The 21,262-nt window shown below is 35.5% G+C and overlaps 1 protein-coding gene and 1 pseudogene across 2 annotated transcripts in view; one reads left to right on the top strand and one right to left on the bottom strand.

Annotated features, from left to right (window-relative positions):
* The window catches only part of DPP10 (dipeptidyl peptidase like 10), a 793,501-nt gene that overhangs the window by 412,677 nt on the left and 359,562 nt on the right, over positions 1–21,262 (bottom strand). The window lies entirely within an intron of this gene.
* Positions 1,631–20,792, top strand: LOC102397248 (annotated as a pseudogene).

The following is a 21,262-nucleotide window of genomic DNA, read 5'->3' as shown; positions in this document are numbered from 1 at the left end:
AAAAACTGCATTGTCTGTGACTTCAAGGTTTCCATTGCTGCAGAGGCTCAAATGATATCATCCAGGCATAGGTAGTATACTACAGTTTTGTTCTGTCTTTTTCAGATGGCTTCATTCTAATAGGCTTTCCCTTTATGATCCAAATATCAGTAAAATCTATTGCCTCTCACTTTCAAAGCCAACAGGAAAAATTAAGATTCTTCTTCTAGGATTCTCAATAAGAGATTCATTACCCCTTTGGTCCTCATTGGACCAGGGAAACATTCTTGCCCTGGGTGTTAGGGGTGTGTGATGTACTAACAAGCATAGGACTAAATCTCATGTTCACTTCTACTGAAGTTTGGGTATGTATTTTTTTTTAAAGGAGAAATTGTTTTGTGGATGCCAGGAAAGGGTCAAGTGTGGATAAGGGAAATAGACAACAGATCTACTATACAGTGTATATGAATAGAGGTAAACATTTTATTTATGAAGGGTATTTACAACAAAAACAATGCCTCTCCAAACTGACCATAAGAGGACATTTTATCATGCACGAAAGTGCAGCACAGTTGATTATAAGTGTGTGTGTGTGTGTATGTGTGTGTATGTCTGTGTGTAAAACGGGTACGTGGTTGCAGAAGAATGGGCCCATAAAAGGAAATATTTTTAGTAATTGTTAAAATTCTGAGAATATTTTCCAATTTACTTGGGGCCTTGCCATATTCCTAAGTCACACTTGCCTTAGAGGAAAATTATTTTGCCTGAAAGCATAAGATTGTTGTGGCCCACTGGGGAAGCTGGCCAGGAGGATTGAATGGGTTTGCCAGGATGCATTCTACTGAGGTGGGAGAAAACATGTTGGCAGCAGATTGATCTGAGACTGCTGAGGAGATGTAGATGTATGTCCTGGAAGAATCACAGATCTCCATCAAAGTTTTATGTCTCCCGTTGAGTTGTTAAGAGACTTCAGATTTGCCAAACAATGGACTGAATTACAAATTAGTCTTTCCAATAAGGATAAAACCTAAACATACTATTTAAAATCAATCATTTAATGGTATAACACCACTGTGGTGGTAATGATGCTTTTTATCACTGTAACTGTTTTCCTCAAACTACTGACCTCAACCCCAACTCTGAGCATGATTAACCAAATGTGAATGTTAAACACCATGGGTAAGTTCAAGGTCTGTTCCTTCAACAATCTTCTTCAGCTATGAAATTAATATCAATATATAAAAATATGTGTGTATATTTTATATATATATATATGGGTTTCCCTGATGGCTCAATGGTAAGAAATCCACCTGCAGTGTAGGAGACATGGGTTTGATCCCTGGGTCAGGAAGATCCCCTGGAGAAGGGAATGGCAACCAATTCTAGTATTCTTGCCTGGGAAATCCCATAGACTATATGTGTATATATATATACAGACATATATTCTAGGCATGCATATATGCATATATTTATGAAGTATGGTTTAGAGATTTGAGATAAAAACTGACTTTTTTAATTCCCAAGTATTTAATTTTTGGAGTGGTTATATTGGCTATCTGCAATTTACTGTTGTCATTAGAAATAAAAAAAACAAGTCCCAATTAGGTATCTGAATGATATATGCAAAAAATTGCAGTATCTTGTAGACAGTATGTGCCCAATAAGTGATCCTGACTTTGTTGATGATGGAGGTACCAAAGCCAATTATGATGATTTGGCTAGCATTAAAAAAAATTCTCCACTTGACTTATATTTCATTCTTATCAGATATTGCTTAATCATTAAAAAGTACAGATACTCTTCCTAAAAGGAAATATTCATATTTTCTTATTTATCACATTACTTAGAATAGAACTGAATATATAGTTGGTATTTATGTGTCTCACTGAATTAATGTCTAAATCTTTCCATTTTGTGCATTTATATAATCATCATATACATTCTACGAGGACTATGCAAGAATAAAAAAGTTACAAGGGTTAATTTCTCACTGAATAATATAAGCTATAAAAGGATATTAAGGTCTAAAGCCAATGATGAGTGGAAACAACTCAATGTGATAAATTAATGAATAGATAAACAAAACGTGATATATTCATACAATGGAACATTGTCAATAAGGGAGCCGATGATACATGCTACAGGAGGGATGAAGCTTGAAAACTATCTAACTGAAAGAAGCTCTTCTAAAAGACCCGCATATGGTATAATTCAATGTATAAGAAATGTCTGAACAGGAAAATGCATAGTAATAGAAAGTAGATTACTGGTTACCAGAGATGAAAGGGAAAAGAGAAGAGGAAATAACTACTAATGAGTACCAAGGGCAGTGAAAATATTTTAGAAATAGATAGGGGCAATGGTTGGATAATTCTATGAATATATTAAAAGACAATGAAATGTATACTTTAAAGGTGTGAACTTTATGCTATATGAATTTTACCTTGATAGATTTATTAAAATAAATAAATCAGAAGAAAGGTAAAGAAGACCAAAGAATAGAAGACTGAGAAGCTAAAAAAGTTTAAAAAATACATTTTTAGATTTATTTTGGCTATAAAAGTAAAACTGCTAGTGGAATAAAAAATATCTGTGCTACTTACCTGATATTTGTTCCAACTATTCAAAATAAAGCTAAACTCTTCATCATCTTCAAAACAAAAATGGTTTGTTTCTGTGTTCTGGTTGTAATCTGTAATTCATCATCTTCTTTACTTTGAACCTTCTCACCCTTACTTCTATTAACACAGGCTCTATACATAGTAGATCATGAATAAACTGAATATTTAACATTAGACATACAGATTCATATTATGAGAGTATTTAGTTGGTTTATCAGTAATTTTTACAGATTTTTTTTTTTATAAAAGTAGTCCTGAGAGCAAAGTTGAGCTTTGAAGAAGATCCTCATTATGAAACCAGGAAAATCACTATGAAGTCATAATTAAGTCAAGGGTGAGCAATACCTTAGGTATGTTGTGGCATTAAGTCATCTTCCCTACTACAGTTTCCAAGACAGCCTCAATTAAGTCTCTTGTGAAGGCACAAGGGTACCTGATCCATTGGCTCCTTGGGGTGAGCACACTGATTACAGAATCACAATGGGAAAATGTGTACCATGCAGAGACTTCTTGAACCAATATTTCCACACTTTATCTTCTAACACTGACACAATCAATGATTCACATTTCTCATCTTATTAAAGGAACTCTGGGTTTTCTTAAATTTTCTATTCCTTGTCATCCTTCCAAAAATGATTTGTTTCTAATACCCTACATCATTCAAGCCACCTGTTTGTACAGATGGCAGTTTGCTTTCTAACTTTTATACAAGAGCTAAAGATCTAGGCCTGACAAAACACAAGAGTTAACTGTCTCTTTGCTTTGTTTCTCCAAGTTTGAAGTGAAGGAGTCAGAGAGAACATTTTACAAATAAAATAAGCATTTTATTTCACCTTTTTTGTCTCCCATGATCTTTTAGAAAACATGAGATTCCTTGCATTGGAAATTATGTTTCTGCTTCAAAAAGATGAACCTTCCTGTCCTCTTCCTAATATGACATTTTTCACATCATTAAGCACATAGGAGCCCCATCTGCAAATCCTGCCCCAAATCACCTGCATTTCATCCTCATAACATTTGCCCTGGTGCACAGCTGGAAGCACAAATACGACAAGCTAGTAGATAACTATGTTTACAGATGCAGATATAATAGAGAAAACAATCACTATTTGTGTCCTTATTAAAGTATTCTGATAAAACAAAAAAAAAACACAGTTTTTTTAGTGTATGGTTAGAGTAATCAAACAACTATTTGTCAAATGTTTACCATGTTTCTTGGAAATACGAAGGGGAGAAAATGGCAACTAAAATTCAGTCAGTAAAATAAAAATAAAAAGTTATATGGCATATTGTTTGGTGTTTTTGTGGTTGAGTTTTAGGAGTTCTTTAAACATTCTGGATATCCCTTATCAGATACATGATTTTCAAATGTTTTCTCCAATTCTGTGGACTGTCGTTTACTCTACTGATTGTGTCTTTTGATGTAAACATTTTTTTCATGAGCCTCAAATTTTCTGTTTTTTCTTTTGTTTATATGTGATTTTGGTGTCTTACACACACACACACACACACACACACACACACACACACACTCGCACATGCATACACATAAATCATTGGCAAATGCAATGTTGTGAAGCCCTTCTGTTCTGTTTTCTTCCAAGATTTTTTAAAAGTGTTAAGTTTTCAATTTAGGTCATTGTTCCATTTTGAGTTAATGTTTGTATATGGTTTTAGGTAAATGTCCAACTTCACTATTTTTGTGTGGCAATATGCAATTCGCCCAGCATCATTTGTCAAAGAAAAAAAAAAGTCCTTTCTCCCATGAATATTCTTAGAACTCTTGTCAAAAATCATGTGATCAATATGTTAAGGTTTATTTTCGGATTCTCTGTTTTATTCCATTGTTATCATGCATGTCTGTCATCGTGCCAGTATCACACTGTTTTGACTACCATAGCTTTATAGTAGGCTTTGAAATCAGGAAATCTGGGTCCTCAAAATTTGTTCTCCTTTTTCTGGACCATTTTGGCTATGTACAGTCCCTTTGATTCCATGTGAAATTTAAAATGGGGTTTTCTATTCTGCAAAAAAGTTATTGCTGGAATTTTCACAGGGATTTCATTGAATCTGTAGATCCCTTTGGGTAGTACTTAAATCTTAACAATATCAAGTTTTCTAACTGCTAAATATGGTATATCTTTCCATTTATTCATATTTTGTTTAATTTCTTTAAGGTTCCATGATATTTCTTCTTTAAAGTTTGATAGAATTGACCATTGAAACAATTAGATTCAGGGTTTCTTTTGTTAGGAGATTTTCAGTTACAGGCTTGCTCTTACTGGTTTGTTTGTTTGTTTTTTCCTTCATCACTTACTAATTGTATGTTTTATTTTTCTAGGAATTTGTACATTATCCAAATTGTTGATGCTTTCACTATTCTCTTAAATCCTTTTTTATTTCTGTAGACCCACTAGTAATGTCCCCACCTCCATTTTGATTTTAGAGATTTGAATGTTTTCTCTATATTTCTCTCTTTCTAACAGTCCAAGTATTTAAATATTTGTCCATTTTGTTGATATTTTTGAAGAATAAATTTTTGTTTCAATGTTTTAGTTTTTCTATTATCTATTTTATCTCTGTTATTTTATTATCTCCTTCCTTCTAGCTTTTTGGGTTTAGTTTTTTCTTCTTTTTCTAGTTTATTAAGTTATAAAATCAGGTTGTTGATCTGAAAGCTTTCTTCTTTCTTAATGTAACTGCTGACATTTATAAATTTCTCCCCAGCACTGCTTTCACTGTCCCCAAGATATTTTAGAGGTATTTTCATTTTAATTTATATCTAAGTTTATTTTACTTTCCCTTGTGATTTCTTCCTTGTTTCATTAATTTTTAAGAATGTGCTGTCTCATTTCCACAGATTTGTGAATTTTAAAGTGTTTCTTATGTTATTGATTTTTTAACTTTATCCCATTGTGATCACAAAACATATTTTGTATGACATCTACATTTTAAAATCCATTGAGATTAAATTTGTGAACTAACATATGGCCTATTTTGAAAAATGCCCTATCTACATTTGAATAGAATGTCTGTTCTCTTATTTTTGGGTAGATTGTTCTCTCTGTTAGAGGTAGGTGGGTGACTATGTTGTTCTAGTATTCTATTTATTTATCTTCTAGTTTCTAGTTATTATTGCAGAGATACCTAATTTCTTTTAATTCTATTTTTGCTTCATATATTTTGATTATTATTACATGTATAAATGTTTATAATTGTTATATCTTCTTGAATTGAGCCATCTGTTAATTTATAATGTTGTCTTTTGCAAACTTTTTTAATTTAAAGTATATTTTAAATATTAGTAGAGTCACAGATGCTCTCTTTTGGTTACTATTTGCCATATCTTCTATCTTTTGGCTTTAACTTCTTCTTGTCTTTGTATTCAAGGTGAGTCTCCTATAGATAGAATTTACTGATTATATACTTTTATCCATTTTGATAATCTTGTCTTTAGGAATTTAATTGATTTACATTTAATTACTAATGTAAATTATAACATTTTTACTGATAAGCAAAGACCCCTGTCATTTTGTGTGTATTTGTGGTCTATGAGGCTCATTATTTTTGTTGTTCTTCATTTCCTGCATTAATCTTCTTTTGTGTTTAGTTGATATTTTATAGAGAAATATTTAAATATCTTTCTCATTTCCTTTTGCGTATAATCTATAGCTAATTCTTTGTAGTTACTGTGGGGAGTACATTTAGCATCCTTAAAGTTGTAGTAGTCAATATGAATTTATACTAGCTTAACTTCAATAACATACAAATTGCTGCTTCTATACAGCTTTACTTTCCTACTCCTTTTAGTTGTTGATGTCACAAAATTATATATTTACATATTGTATGTCCAAAAACAAACTATTTTAATGCATTAGTATCTTAAATTATGTAGAAAATAAAATGTGGAGTTACAAACCAGTTTACAGTAATATTAGCTTTTAGACTAATACATTATTTTTAAATGTATTAACCTACTATATCATATAGAAAACCAAAAAAAAAAAATGAAGTTACAAACCATTGCTACAATAACTATAGATTTTATAATTTTCTATATATTTACCTTTATTGAAATATTTATTTCTTCTTACAGCTTTGAGTTACAGTCCAGTGTCCATTCATTTCAACATGTATAGCTCTCTTTTAGAATTTATTGCAGAACATTTTAACACTATTGTATTCCTTTATCTTTTATTTACCTGGGGATGTCTTAATGTCTCTCTCACCTTTGAAGGATGGTTTTTCTGGATATTGACTTTTTGGTTGAGCTTTAAAAAAAAATTTTTGGCACTTTGCATACATCACCCTACTGCCTTCTGGCCTCCAATTCATCTGGTAAGAAATCTGCTGATAATATTGTTGAAAAAATTTACATTTCAATTATTTTACTTTTCAGCTCCAGAATTTCATTTTGGTTTATTTGTATGTTTCCTGTCTTCTTATTGATATTTATATTTTGTTTATATATTACCTTTTTCACATTTTCCATGTCTTCCATTAGCTGTATGAATATGTATAAAATTGTTTAAAAATCTTTGTCTAGTTGATCTTCCACCAGACTATTTCAGAAACAGTTACTATGGTCCCTTTGTTGGGACAGTTATTGAAGGTTTACTTTTCATTTACGTTTGAATAGGTCACAATTCCCTGTCCCATTTTATGCCTTTTTACCTTTTGTCGATAATTATTCATTTAAATGTAGTATTGTGATAATTCTGGAAACTAGATTATCCTCCTTCCCCAGAGTTTGCTGATTTTTTTGTTTTGTTTTGTTTTTGATTATTGTAGGCTAGCTGAGCTGAAGATCATTGATGTATAAGCTTATGAATTTTTCAAATCTTTTCTGATACTGTGCTTTCCCCTGGGAATGAAGGTTTCAGTCTTCAATGTTTGGTTACCAAAATGGAGGGGGGAAAAAAAAAAAAGAATGAAAAGAAAAGGCAAGGGTGGAAGATGCTAGCCCTTTAAATATCACTAGAAGTCACTTCAGCCAAAAGAAGGGGAGCTTGCAACACTAGAGGTAGGTATAACAAAGATCCCACTTCTTTGTTTGTACCTCTATGATAAGAAGCAACAATCAGTAATAAGAACACTGATCACTAATAGTTAGAAAGTAGGGTCCTTTTTGTTCACTCTAGCTTCTGCAAGATTCTCCTGGAATATACCCACTGCTTTCTGCCCCAGCTTGAGGTGTGAGGGACGGGTAGCTGGTACTGCACTAAGAGTTGAAACTGACTGATATAATCTATAATTTGCTATCCAAACCTCCCCCTGGAAGTTACAAGCCTTAATAGACTCCAAGGTTTCAAAATAGTTATATCAGACTGATTCTGTCAATACAATCATCATCTAGGTGGGGTGATAGATCCTGGTGTTTTCTATTCATCCTGCATTTATGACTTAAATAGTAACACAATGTATTTTAGAAATGAATGGAAATGTTAAAAAGGAAATTAAAGTTCTATGCATTCTTGAGATAGCTCACTTTATGTGTTACCTTGACTGGGTGAAGGGATTCTCAGATAGGTAATAGAACATTATTTCTTTGTATGTCTACGAGCCTGCCTCTGGAAGAGATTAGCATTTGAGAGAGACTGAATAAAGACCACCAATGTAGGTGGGTAGTAACTAGTCCAATGAGGTTCTAAATAGAACAAAAAGGCAAGAGAAGAGTGGATTTACTCTTTTTGTTTGAGTTGGGGTGTCTCTTTTCCTGCCCTGAGATATTAGTCCTCCTGGTTCTTGGCACATCAGAGACTGAATGGACCCACTAGTATTCCTTGTTCTCTATCTCTATCTCTCCATTTCCCTCCCTCTTTCTTCTTCTCTCTAGATAGATGATAGACAGACAATAGAAAATTGGCCTTGTTTCTCTAGAAAACACTTAAAAAGACAATATAGCTAGCTCTATCTTTTTATATTAAATATTTTAAATCAGACTTGATGAATTTTTATGTCAATTATAAACATTGATTAAAAGGTTATTGTAAATCCTTTAATACAATTTTATACTTTTGTAATTATATAAGATATTCTTTTATGCAATACAAAGTTGAAGGAAATGGCAACTCACTCCAGTATTCTTGCCTGGAAAATCCTATGAAGACAGAGGAGCCTGGTGGGCTATAGGCCATGGGGTCGCAAAGAGTTGGACATGACTGAATGACCAAGCATGCATGCAGGCATAGTTGTATAAATCAAGTTAAAAATTACTTATGTGAGAAGTCACTATGTTCAAAAGTCATTGTTGAAGTACTGCTATTTCTTATGCTTCCAGAGTCTTTGTGGTTGAATTCCTAAGAAGCCAAGTCCATATGGTCTCTGGTGCTTTTTAAAATGTCTGCTTCCATGTGTTGAACCCATTAGAGCCTTGCTCAGAGGCAAGAAGACAGTTATAACTTCTTATCCTCTTATTTTATAGAAAATATTTGCTTTCATTATTAGAGCAGCATGGTGCTAAAATTTAGATTTCTGAGGTTAGGGAACTTTCACTTAAACCTTGAGATAAATCTAGATGCCCTATTATAATTTAAAAAAAAAAGAATTTCACTTTTGTGATTATGGGCACACAATATAATTAATAGCTCCTTGTATAATGATGTATCTGATGTTATAAGACAAAAGAATTCTAAATAATGACAGGATTTAACCATTCCTGGGTTCAAGGACTTTATATCATTTCAAATTAGCCTGATTTCCAATTCTACTGCTAACAAAATTTCAACCCCAATAAACATATACCAGTCTACAGAGAATCTCAAAGTTTCAGGTTATTTTTGAGCCTATAACCCTTCAGTAGAATGCTCTCTCTCTCTTTGTTCCACAATAGTTTTATGAAAGAGTCAATGATAGGTCAGTCTCCAAGCATTGCTAGAAAATATTCATACACACACACACACAGCTGCAGTTCCATATATAAAATATCACAGGAAAATAATCATTTTCCTTATCTCACACACACAAAAAATCTATACCAAAAAAAGAGCATTAAATAGTTAATTTATTTTGCTAAAATCTTCGGAATCTAAGTAAACATAAAGTTAGCCGTTTTCTAGAATGTTGCATAAAACTGCACTCTTTATGCTCCTACAATATTCTCCGTGGCAGTCAGCCAGACAGGACCTTTGGAACACTGAAAACTCATCTTGGAGCTATTGAAGTTTATTCTTGCCCATTCTGAAAAATTGGCTGATATTGATAATTGTTATAAAAAGTTTACCCCATGAGTCTCATAGGCTGCCAAGAATATAATTGAGCTGAAATGGAAGGCTGGTATTAAGCTTGCATCTGGTTCTGAGTCAAGGAGCCCTCACTCTTTGACTAGCCTCAAGGGAAGCTGCCTTCATTTGGGGAAAACAGATGGAACAATTTCACTATAATGGAGTTCATTTTGAGAAACTGTCCCAGCTTGTCCAAACTAATGGCAAGTTGGATAGGATTTCAAATAAATAATAAACACCTGTAGGAGCTGAGGTTACTAGCCCTGGCTCAAAAAAAAAAAAAAATCAAATTAGAAATGATTTATTAGGCATCTACAATGCATGAAGCATGATTCCACTCATGATTTTACCAAACATGATAAAATAATATTATAATGATAATCTTATAATATTACATTATTATATATAATAATAATATAATAATATTCTTAAAATGGAATCTTAAGTATATCCTGTTGTTCCTGACACAACCATTTTCCTGGATATCTTCTCAATTTTCTCTCATGATCTGCTCAAGAGTGGCAAATGTATGCATTTAATCAAGTATTTTGAATCTCTTAAAATTTCAACTTGACAATATACTTCAGCAACAAAATTCAATAAATAGTCATGTTTATATTATATATCAGGCAATACCTAGTCTATGTACTAAAAATACAAAACATCCTCACTCATTTAGTTCAGAGTTCAGTAGGGGATATAGGCAAATAAAACTATTTCAGTACAAAGAGTACAGTGATTAAGAGTAAAGCTATTTAGTATCGACTAAAGGTAGCAATTAGCCACATTTAATGTAAAACTCTAGGCCAAATTGAGATATACTTTAACTATAAAATATATACTGCATTTTGAAGACAGCATAAAAATTATGATACCTTATTTTTATTTTTTTAATTTTATTTTATTTTTAAACTTTACAATATTGTGTTGGTTTTGCCAAATTTATTGAAAAATAAAATATTTATTTATTGAAAATTTATTTATTGAAAAAATAAATAAATAAATAAATTTTATGTTCTGTTTCTTACCGAAAAAAAAAAAAGTTAACAGAAACTGGTGAAATTAATTGTATTAATTTATTTTGTTTAATACAGTATATCCCAAATAACATTTTGACATGGAGTAAGTATTAATACACATTATTTATTATTAAATATATTAAATATATAAATATATTAAATATAATATTAAATATATTAAATAAAAATTATTTATTTTTTCAATAAATAAATTTTCAATAAATAAATATTTTATTTTTCAAAAAACTGTATTAGTTTTGCCAAACATCAAAACGAATCTGCCACAGGTATACATGTGCTCCCCATCCTGAACCCTCCTCCTTCCTCCCTCCCCACACCATCCCTCTGGGTCGTCCCAGTGCACCAGCCCCAAGCATCCAGTATCGTGCATTGAACCTGGACTGGCAACTTGTTTCATACATGATATTTTACATGTTTCAATGCCATTCTCCCAAATCTTCCCACCCTCTCCCTCACCAACAGAGTCCATAAGACTGTTCTATACATCACTGTCTCTTTTGCTGTCTCGTACACAGGTTTATTGTTACCATCTTTCTAAATTTCATATATATGCGTTAGTATACTGTATTGGTGTTTTTCTTTCTGGCTTACTTCACTCTGTATAATAGGCTCCAGTTTCATTCACCTCATTAGAACTGATTCAAATGTGTTCTTTTTAATGGCTGAGTAGTACTCCATTGTGTATATGTACCACAGCTTTCTTAACCATTCATCTGCTGATGGACATCTAGGTTGCTTCCATGTCCTGGCTATTGTAAACAGTGCTGCGATGTACATTGGGGTACACGTGTCTCTTTCCCTTCTGGTTTCCTCAGTGTGTATGCCCAGCAGTGGGATTGCTGGATCATAAGGCAGTTCTATTTTCAGTTTTTTAAGGAATCTCCAACGTAAGACCAGAAACTATAAAACTCCTAGAGGAGAACATAGGCAAAACACTCTCTGACATACATCACAGCAGGATCCTCTATGACCCACCTCCCAGAATATTGGAAATAAAAGCAAAAATAAACAAATGGGACCTAATTAAACTTAAAAGCTTCTGCACATCAAAGGAAACTATTAGCAGGTGAAAAGGCAGCCTTCAGAATGGAGAAAATAATAGCAAATGAAGCAACTGACAAACAACTAATCTCAAAAATATACAAGCAACTCCTACAGCTCAACTCCAGAAAAATAAATGACCCAATCAAAAAACGGGCCAAAGAACTAAATAGACATTTCTCCAAAGACATACAGATGGCTAACAAACACATGAAAAGATGCTCAACATCACTCATTATCTGTTAACTTTTTCAATGTGTTCTTTAGAAAATTTATGAATTAAATCACATTTGTACTCAGATTTTTGTTGGACAGCTGCTGCTGCTAAGTCACTTCAGTTGTGTCCGACTCTGTGTGACCCCATAGATGGCAGCCCACCAGGGTCCCCTGTCCCTGAGATTCTCCAGGCAAGAATACTGGAGTGGGTTGTTGGACAGCACTGGTATATATACTAGACCATCTGTCTTCAAAACTCATTCTATCACTTAGCTGTGAGACATTAGGCAAGTACTAGTTTTTGCAGGTTTTTTTGTTTTTTGTTTTTTGTTTTTTTTTTGCTTCAGTTTCATTATGTATAAGAAGAGGCTGATAAAAATTACAGTTTTTTACTCAACAGGGCTGTTGGGAGAAGTAAGTGAACCAAAAAAAAATCTAAAAGGCAACTATTATTAAATACATAAGCATTAAGCAAGCACATAAAAAGAGCACCTATCTCAGGTCAGAAGAAGTAAACTCCAAGAAGAATTTAAAAGAGAAAAAAAAAAAATTACAGTTTCATTAAAGCTTCAAAAAATGTCAGAAAACTGTCCTACTGTAATAGGAAGATAATAGAGACAATATGAATAAAATCATAAAACTTGAACTAGCCATAGTCCACTGCAGGAACTGAAAGTGGTTTTCAAGGTGTAAGATTGCAAACTTCCTGAAGGCAGTGGTGGGAAGAAACACTGAAAAGCCAGGTCATCACACTGCCCAATACTGCCCAATACTATTCTAAAGAACATATGAAATTAGGTTGTTGTTCAATCACTCAGTCGTATCCACCTCTTTGGGACCCCATAGACTGCAGCACTCCAGGCTTCCCTGTCCTTCACAATCTCCCAGAGCTTGCTCAAACTCATGCCCATTGAGTTGGTGACGCCATCCAACCATTTCGTCCTCTGTTGTTGCCTTCCTGCCTTCAAACTTTCCTAGCTTCATGGTCTTTTCTAATGAATTGGCTCTAAGCATCAGGTGGCCAAAGAACTGGAGCTTCAGCTTCACCATCAGTCCTTCCAATGAATATTCAGGACTGATTTCATTTAGGATTGACTGGTTTGATCTCCTTGCAGTCCAAAGGACTCTCAAGAGCCTTCTCAAACACCACGGTTCAAAAGCATCAGTTCTTCAGCACTCAGCCTTCTTTATGGTCCAACTATTACACCCATAAATGACTACTGGAAAAACTATAGCTTTGACTAGATGGACCTTTGTTGGCAAAGTAATGTCTCTGTTTTGTAATATGTTGTCTAGGTTCGTCATACCTTTTCTTCCAAGGAGCACTGGTTTTAATTTCATGGTCGCAGTCACCATCTGCACTGATTTTGGAGCTCAAGAAGATAAAGCCTGTCGCTGTTTCCATTGTTTCCCCATCTATTTGTCATGAACTGATGGGACTGGATGCCATGATCTTTGTTTCTTTATACTATATATATATATACATATATACATATATACACACAGTTGCTCAGTCATGTCCAACTCTTTGCGACCACATGGACTGTAGCCTACCAGGCTCCTCCATCCATAGGATTTTCCAGGCAAGAGTACTGGTATGGATTTCCTTCTCCAGGGGATCTTCCCAACCCAGGGATCGAACCGAGGTCTCCTGCATTGCAGACAGACGCTTTACCATCTGAACCACCAGGGAAGCCCATTGTTTCTTTAATCTTGAGTTTTAAGCAAACTTTTTCACTCTCCTCTTTCACTGTCATCAAGAGGCTCTTTAGTTCATCTTTGCTTTCTGCCATACAGGTGGTATCATCTGTATATCTAATGTTATTGATATTTTCCTCTGAAATCTTGATTCTGCTTGTGCTTCATCCAGTCCAGCATTTCACATGACGTACTCTGCATATAAGTTAAATAAGCAAGGTGACAATACACAGCCTTGACATACTCCTTTCCCAATTTTGAACCAGTCCATTTTTCCATGTCCAGTTCTAACTGTTGCTTCTTGAACTGCATACAGATTTTTCAAGAGACAGGTAAGGTGGTCAGGTGTTCCCATTTCTTAAATAAATTTCCACAATTTGTTGTGATCCACTCAGTCAAAGGCTTTAATGTAGTCAATGAAGCAGAAGTAGAGGTTTTTTTGGAATTCTCTTGCTTTTTCTATGATCTAACAGATGTTGGCAATTTCATTGCTAGTTCCTCTGACTTTTCTAATACAGCTTGAATATCTGGGAATTCTCACTTCACATAGTGTTCAAGCCTTTGAAAACTCTGAGTGTTGAAAAACTTTGAGAATTACTTTGCTAGCATGTGAATGAGTACAATTTGTGGTGATTTGAACATTATTTGGCACTGCCCTTCTTAGGACTCAAATTTAGGAATTCCCTCTATAAAATTAACTGTATTGTTTTAGGAAAGCCAAAGGAGATATACAAAGAGAATAAATTAAATGTGAGTAAGTGATGTTATGTAGGAGGTTACTAAGGTATTAATGAAAGAATTTTTAAGGAGAAAGGCATATTTTCTTCTTTCTCACTCTAAATTCTCACAGCTATTGATAGCTAGACAGTTGTTCTTTTCTATTATTGAGTCTACTAAGCCAACAAGCCTCTAAAACTTGTGTTCACTTAATACACCCATTGTAAGCCAGGTTATGAAAATAAATTTTGAATTTCATAAATTGGACATGCCAACCAAAATAAATATTAATGCTCAGGTTCTATTACAATATCAGATAGCCACCAACACTCATAAGACATTTGTAATTTATAAAACAAAATCAGTCTGAGAGGTCTACTTTCCAGATGAAAGAGCAAAGGTTAGAGCAACCAGGAAAAGGTTCCTCTTGTTTAAGAAATATAAGAAGTGTTAAAAGGTAAACTAAGCATCACTACAAACAAAGCTAGTGGAGTTGGTGGAATTCCAGTTGAGCTATTTCAAATCCTGAAAGATGATGCTGTGAAAGTGCTGCACTCAATATGTCACTAAATTTGGAAAACTCAGCAGTGGCCACAGGACTAGAAAAGGTCAGTTTTCATTCCAATCCCAAAGAAAGGCAATGCCAAAGAATGCTTAAACTACCGCACAATTGCACTCATCTCACACGCTAGTAAAGTAATGCTCAAAATTCTCCAAGCCAGGCTTCAGCAATATGTGAACCGTGAACTTCCAGATGTTCAACTTGGTTTTAGAAAAGGCAGAGGAACCAAAGATCAAATTGCCAACATCCGCTGGATCATGGAAAAAGCAAGAGAGTTCCAGAAAAACATCTATTTCTGCTTTATTGACTATGCCAAAGCCTTTGACTGTGTGGATCACAATAAACTGTGGAAAATTCTGAAAGAGATGGGAATATCAGACCACCCGACCTGCCTCTTGAAAACCTGTATACAGGTCAGGAAGCAACAGTTAGAACTGGACATGGAATAACAGACTGGTTCCAAATAGGAAAAGGAGTACATCAAGGCTGTATATTGTCACCCTGCTTATTTAACTTCTATGCAGAGTACATCATGAGAAATGCTGGGCTGGAAGAAACACAAGCTGGAATCAAGATTGCCGGGAGTAATATCAATAACCTCAGATATGCAGATGACACCACCCTTATGGCAGAAAGTGAAGAGGAACTAAAGAGCCTCTTGATGAAAGTGAAAGAGAAGAGTGAAAAAGTTGGCTTAAAACTCAACATTCAGAAAATGAAGATCATGGCGTCTGGTCCCATCACTTCATGGCAAATAGATGGGGAAACAGTGGAAACAGGGTCAGACTTTACTTTTTTGGGCTCCAAAATCACTGCAGATGGTGAGTGCAGCCATGAAATTAAAAGACATTTACTCCTTGGAAAGGAAGTTATGACCAACCTAGATAGCACATTGAAAAGCAGAGACATTACTTTGCCAACAAAGGTCTGTCTAGTCAAGGCTATGGTCTTTCCAGTGGTCGTGTGTGGATGCGAGAGTTGGACTGTGAAGAAAGCTGAGCACTGAAGAATTGATGCTTTTGAACTGTGGTGTTGGAAAAGACTCTTGAGAGTCCCTTGGACTGCAAGGAGATCCAACCAGTCCATTCTAAAGGAGATCAGCCCTGGGTGTTCTTTGGAAGGAAAGATGCTAAAGCTGAAACTCCAGTACTTTGGCCACCTCATGCAAAGAGTTGACTCATTGGAAAAGACTCTGTTGCTGGGAGGAATTGGGCGCAGGAGGAGAAGGAGATGACAGAGGATGAGATGGCTGGATGCCATCACCAACTCGATGGACATGAGTCTGAGTGAACTCCGGGAGATGGTGATGGACAGGGAGGCCTGATGTGCTGCGATTCATGGGGTGGCAAAGAGTCAGACACGACTGAGCGATTGAACTGAACTGAACTGAATTGATCTGAAGCACATTATGTTTTTTTTTTTCCAAATGTCTGTTTAAGGTCCAACTCAAATTGGACAATGTCAGACCAAAAATGCTTAGGAGCTCCTTGCTGACAGAAGTTAGGGAAAATATTTTAATAGAGAAGACACAGAAGAAAAACAAATCTATTATTTGATTGGCTATAGCTTTAAGCAGTTGACTTATTTGGAAAATCCTAGCAGGCAGTTTGTGTTCAGTTGTTCTTTAGTTTTTGTTTTTTGTTTTTTTTTTTTTGGATTTGGGTGCAATGATTCTGGCTTAGGCTCTGGTTTGTTTAGTAGGCATCCAAAACATTAGATCCACTTTACTCTAAGGACTTCCTTGTTTAATTAATTAATTAACAATAGTCAAAGTTATATGTCATAAGAACAATAAAGTAGTAAGAAAGGAGACTGTTCTGGGAGGAATAATGGTAGACAACATTATAAAAAGTGAAATGAACATATATATATATGTATCAGTTCAGTTCAGTCGCTCAGTCGTTTCTGACTCTTTGCGACCCCATGAATTGCAGCACGTCAGGCCTCCCTGTCCATCACCATCTCCCAGAGTTCACTCAAACTCACGTCCATCGAGTTGGTGATGCCATCCGACCATCTCATCCTCTGTCATCCCCTTTTCCTCCTGCCCCCAATCCCTCCCAGCATCAAAGTCTTTTCCAATGAGTCAACTCTTTGTATGAGGTGGGCAAAGTACTGGTAGTATATTCTAAATTGGTGATAGAATAACCCATAACTATAAGCAACCAGCAATAATACCTGAAATAATTTTTTTAACTTTGATCTGCATCCTTTCTTCCCTCCCCTAGTAAGATTCACTGGTTTGTCTTCAATGTCTTAAACAGCTAGATACAAACAGCACAGCTGTGCCAACATTCAAGGACAATACCAAAGTGCACATCCCAGTCTCACAGTTGGTACCCGCCCTAAATATTTCTCCATAGTGTGTTATTAACATACTTCTCAAAGTCTGCTGTACTCTACCTCTTTGATACACCCTATCTCAGTGTTGAATGTGCCACTGGAAGACCAGCAGCTTTGCCTTATGTAAGGCATGCTCTTCCTCCCATGACAGTAGTGTTCTGAACAGTGTCATTGACAGACCATATTTATTACTCTCTCATGGTTCAACCAGTACTCTTGCCTGGAAAATCTCATGGACGGAGGAGCCTGGTGGGCTGCATGCAGCCTATGGGGTCGCTAAGAGTCAGACACGACTTAGCGACTTCACTTTCACTTTTCACTTTCATACATTGGAGAAGGAAATGGCAATCCACTCCAGTGTTCTTGCCTGGAGAATCCCAGGGACGGGGGAGCCTGGTGGGCTGCCGTCTATGGGGTCACACAGAGTTGGACACGATTGAAGTGACTTAGCAGCAGCAGCAGCATGGCTCAACACTACAAACTTCCTTCCATGTATTTTCCTTATGCAAAAATTTTATACTTTAGGCTCCTTTGGGTTTAGAAATTAAACAACACAATCAACATTAATTAGGGGCTTTTTATTTGTTTGTTTGTTTTTTGGCCACCTCATACGGCTTGTGAGATCTTAGTTCCCTGAGGAAAAGTGGAAAGTGAAAGTCGCTCAGTCGTGTCCGACTCTTTGCAACCCCGTGGACTATATAGTCCATGGGATTCTCCAGGCCAGAATACTGGAGTGGGTAGCCTTTCCCTTCTCCAGGGGATCTTCCCAACCCAGGGATTGAACCCAGGTCTCCCACACTGCAGGTGGATTCTTTGCCAGCTGAGCTACCAGGGAGGCCCTAAACCAGGGATCAAACCCAGCTCCATGGCAGTGAAAGTGCAGCATGATAACCACTGGATCACCAGAGAATTCCCAATATTTAATTTTGAAAAGAATAAAATTTTAACTAAGATTGAGATGCACCTTCAGATGAGTGAGAACAAAAAGGAAAGAAAAAATTAGAAGTAAATAAAATGTAAAAGTAAATAAATATTGGACTTCTCTGGTGGTTCAGATGGTAAAGAATTTGTCTGCAATGCAAGAGACCCCAGTTCAATCCCTGGGTCGGGAAGATCCCCTGGAGAAGGAAATACTCCCGTATTCTTGCCTGGAGAATTCCATGGACAGAGGAGACTGACTGGCTATAGTCCATGGGATCACAGAGCAAATATTACACTAAATCATCAGTATTATTTTAGAACTTAAGCTTGTAGGAATCTATATTTTTACTGACCATTTATTAATATTAAATTGCAAACATAACTACTGGACTGGAAACGAGAGAATGGCACACCATATTTTGAAAACAATGAGTGCTGTAAAGAAGCATGCAGAAATACAGTGCTGGAAGAGCAGATTGGGGAAATACTCAAGTAAACAGTGATGGAATGTGACAGATGCTATTAAAATCCAAATCCACACAAACATTTAAATTTTTTCTCATCTGGATACAGTTTCTTCTTCTAGTCTGAACTGCAATTACAACTAATGGGCTTTAACCCTCTCAACCAGTGCCCAGTGAGAGAGGCACATTCACGCTTTCAAACATTTGGGCCATCTACTTGTTCATATGCTATGGTTTGATGCCCAGAATATTATTCTGTGCCATGAAATCTTGGTCCAGGATGAAACTGTAAAAAGATGGTGTAGTGACAGGATGATAAATGAAGTTCACCAAGATGAGAGCTTGGGATTTACTCATATTTTTGGCTACAGAAACAGATTTACCAACATGTCTGCCCCCAAAAGATTCTTCTATAATGTTTTAAAATCAAACATCTAATAACCACATTATATCAAAGGACAAAAGACAGAGCCTCTCTTTTTGTTGTGAGTAGACATTCAAATTCAAAATTCTTTAGAAAAGAGGACTTGTATAAATAAGGATTTTGTTTGCTTGCTGCAGTGATAAATATTTCGTATTTTGAAAATTCCCAATTAAAGTACAGACTTGTTTGTTGTTGTTTAGTCACTAAGTCATATCTGACTGTTTTGCAACTCCATGGACTGCAGCCCAACAGGCTCCTCTCTCCATGAGATGTTCCAGGCAAGAACACTGGAGTAGCTTGCCATTTCCTTTTCCAGGGGATCTTCCTGACCCAGGAATCAAACCCATGTCTCCTGCATTGGCAGGCAGATTCTTACCACTGAGCCACCAGGGAAGCCCTAAAGTACACACTACTGCTGCTGCTGCTGCTAAGTTGCTTCAGTCATGTCCGACTCTGTGCAACCCCATAGACAGCAGCCCACCAGTCTCCCCCATCCCTGGGATTCTATAGGCAAGAATACTGGAGTGGGTTGCCATTTCCTTCTCCAAAAAGTAGACACTAGGTTGCAACAATTCTACTTAGTGAGGTATCTTTCCCTTCAATCTAGATTTGTCTCATTTTAAATTTAATTAATCCAATGCATGTATATTCAATAAAATGTACAGATCTTAACTGATATCTAAGAGTTTAAGAATCTATCTTTTAAGTAAAACCTAAAGGAGTTAACTTTTCTTTAAAAATAATTCCATTCTGTGATTGAAGAACTTTTAAAAGGATCTTAATTCTTTAAACAAAGATAAAATTAAAGTCCAAAAAGTTTTGATTGTAGCAATAGAGAGACAGTGCTTTCTAACTAGCAGACCTTTAAATTGTCTATACTCTAAATTCACACAGTACAAAATAGAGATCAGTAAATCTGTCTTGTGCTCTCATTATCTCAATCAGATACCAAACTGTTATCTAAAATTTAATCAACAATGTCCTTAGATTAAACTGAATTTAAAAACTTATTTAGCCGTGAAGTCAAGATAAAAGAGTATGCAGGCCCACCCTGCCCCTAGAGAATCATGGATGACTGCAGTGGGGACTTCAAGATGAGAAGCATAGATGGTGGTATCCTTCAAGAAAGCAAAGGTTTTCACAATTCTCTGCTGAGAGTAAAGCACAGGCTAGGAAGCGGTTTGACAGCTATTAAAACCAGGGCTCTGCAGTTGGACATAGCTTTGCAGTTGGGAGAGGTCTGCTTTCCACGAATGATTATAATATGGTTCAAGTCAGAGAGAAAGAAGATCCCTAGAACTCCATCAAGAGTGATGCTTTCACAAGAACCATGATGGCAGCAAGAAAGGTACCAGTAGCCATGGTTGGGTCAGCAGCAATGGGTGCCATTCTTCTGGCTTTAGTGGAAGGAGCTGGTATCTTGTTGACAAGATTTGCCTCTGCACCACTTCCTAATGATGCTCTGTTAGCTGAAGGCCCATCCAAGTTGCCTGCAGCCCAGTTACTATCTTTACATTTTGGAGACTATCAGCAGTATCAATAGAACTTCTTTCCCAGGATTTCTTTAATGAAATGAGTAAAGGACTTCAGATCTATTTTTAAAACCACAGGTGGGACAACTATGGCCAAATAGGCTATGAAGAGACATTTAGCACCTCTTCTTTTTAAAGGAACATGAAGTGGGGAGGTCTTAAAAGATAATACACTCATTTATTCACACTTAGATTGCATTTGTGATTGAAATAAATGCTTTAAATCTTTAAAAGGAAATACAGTAAGAGCTTAGAAGATGAAGGACCAAATGGCAAACAGCAATGAAGTGTTTAAGTGTTTCCTTGGGGACTTCTCTGCCTGGTTTTGTTCTGTTAGACAAACAATTAAACAAACAAACAAACAAACAAAAACTCCTGGCAATTGCTTTTAAAAAAAAAAAAAACACAAAAAACCTTATTTTAGATTAATTTTAATTTAAAGTAAAGTTAGTCTTTCCTTACTGTTTTCTAATTGTTTTTT

This window comes from Bubalus bubalis, chromosome 2 (assembly GCF_019923935.1).
Source record: "Bubalus bubalis isolate 160015118507 breed Murrah chromosome 2, NDDB_SH_1, whole genome shotgun sequence".
Taxonomy (NCBI): Eukaryota; Metazoa; Chordata; class Mammalia; order Artiodactyla; family Bovidae; genus Bubalus; species Bubalus bubalis.
This window is presented reverse-complemented; position numbering and strand designations above follow the sequence as displayed.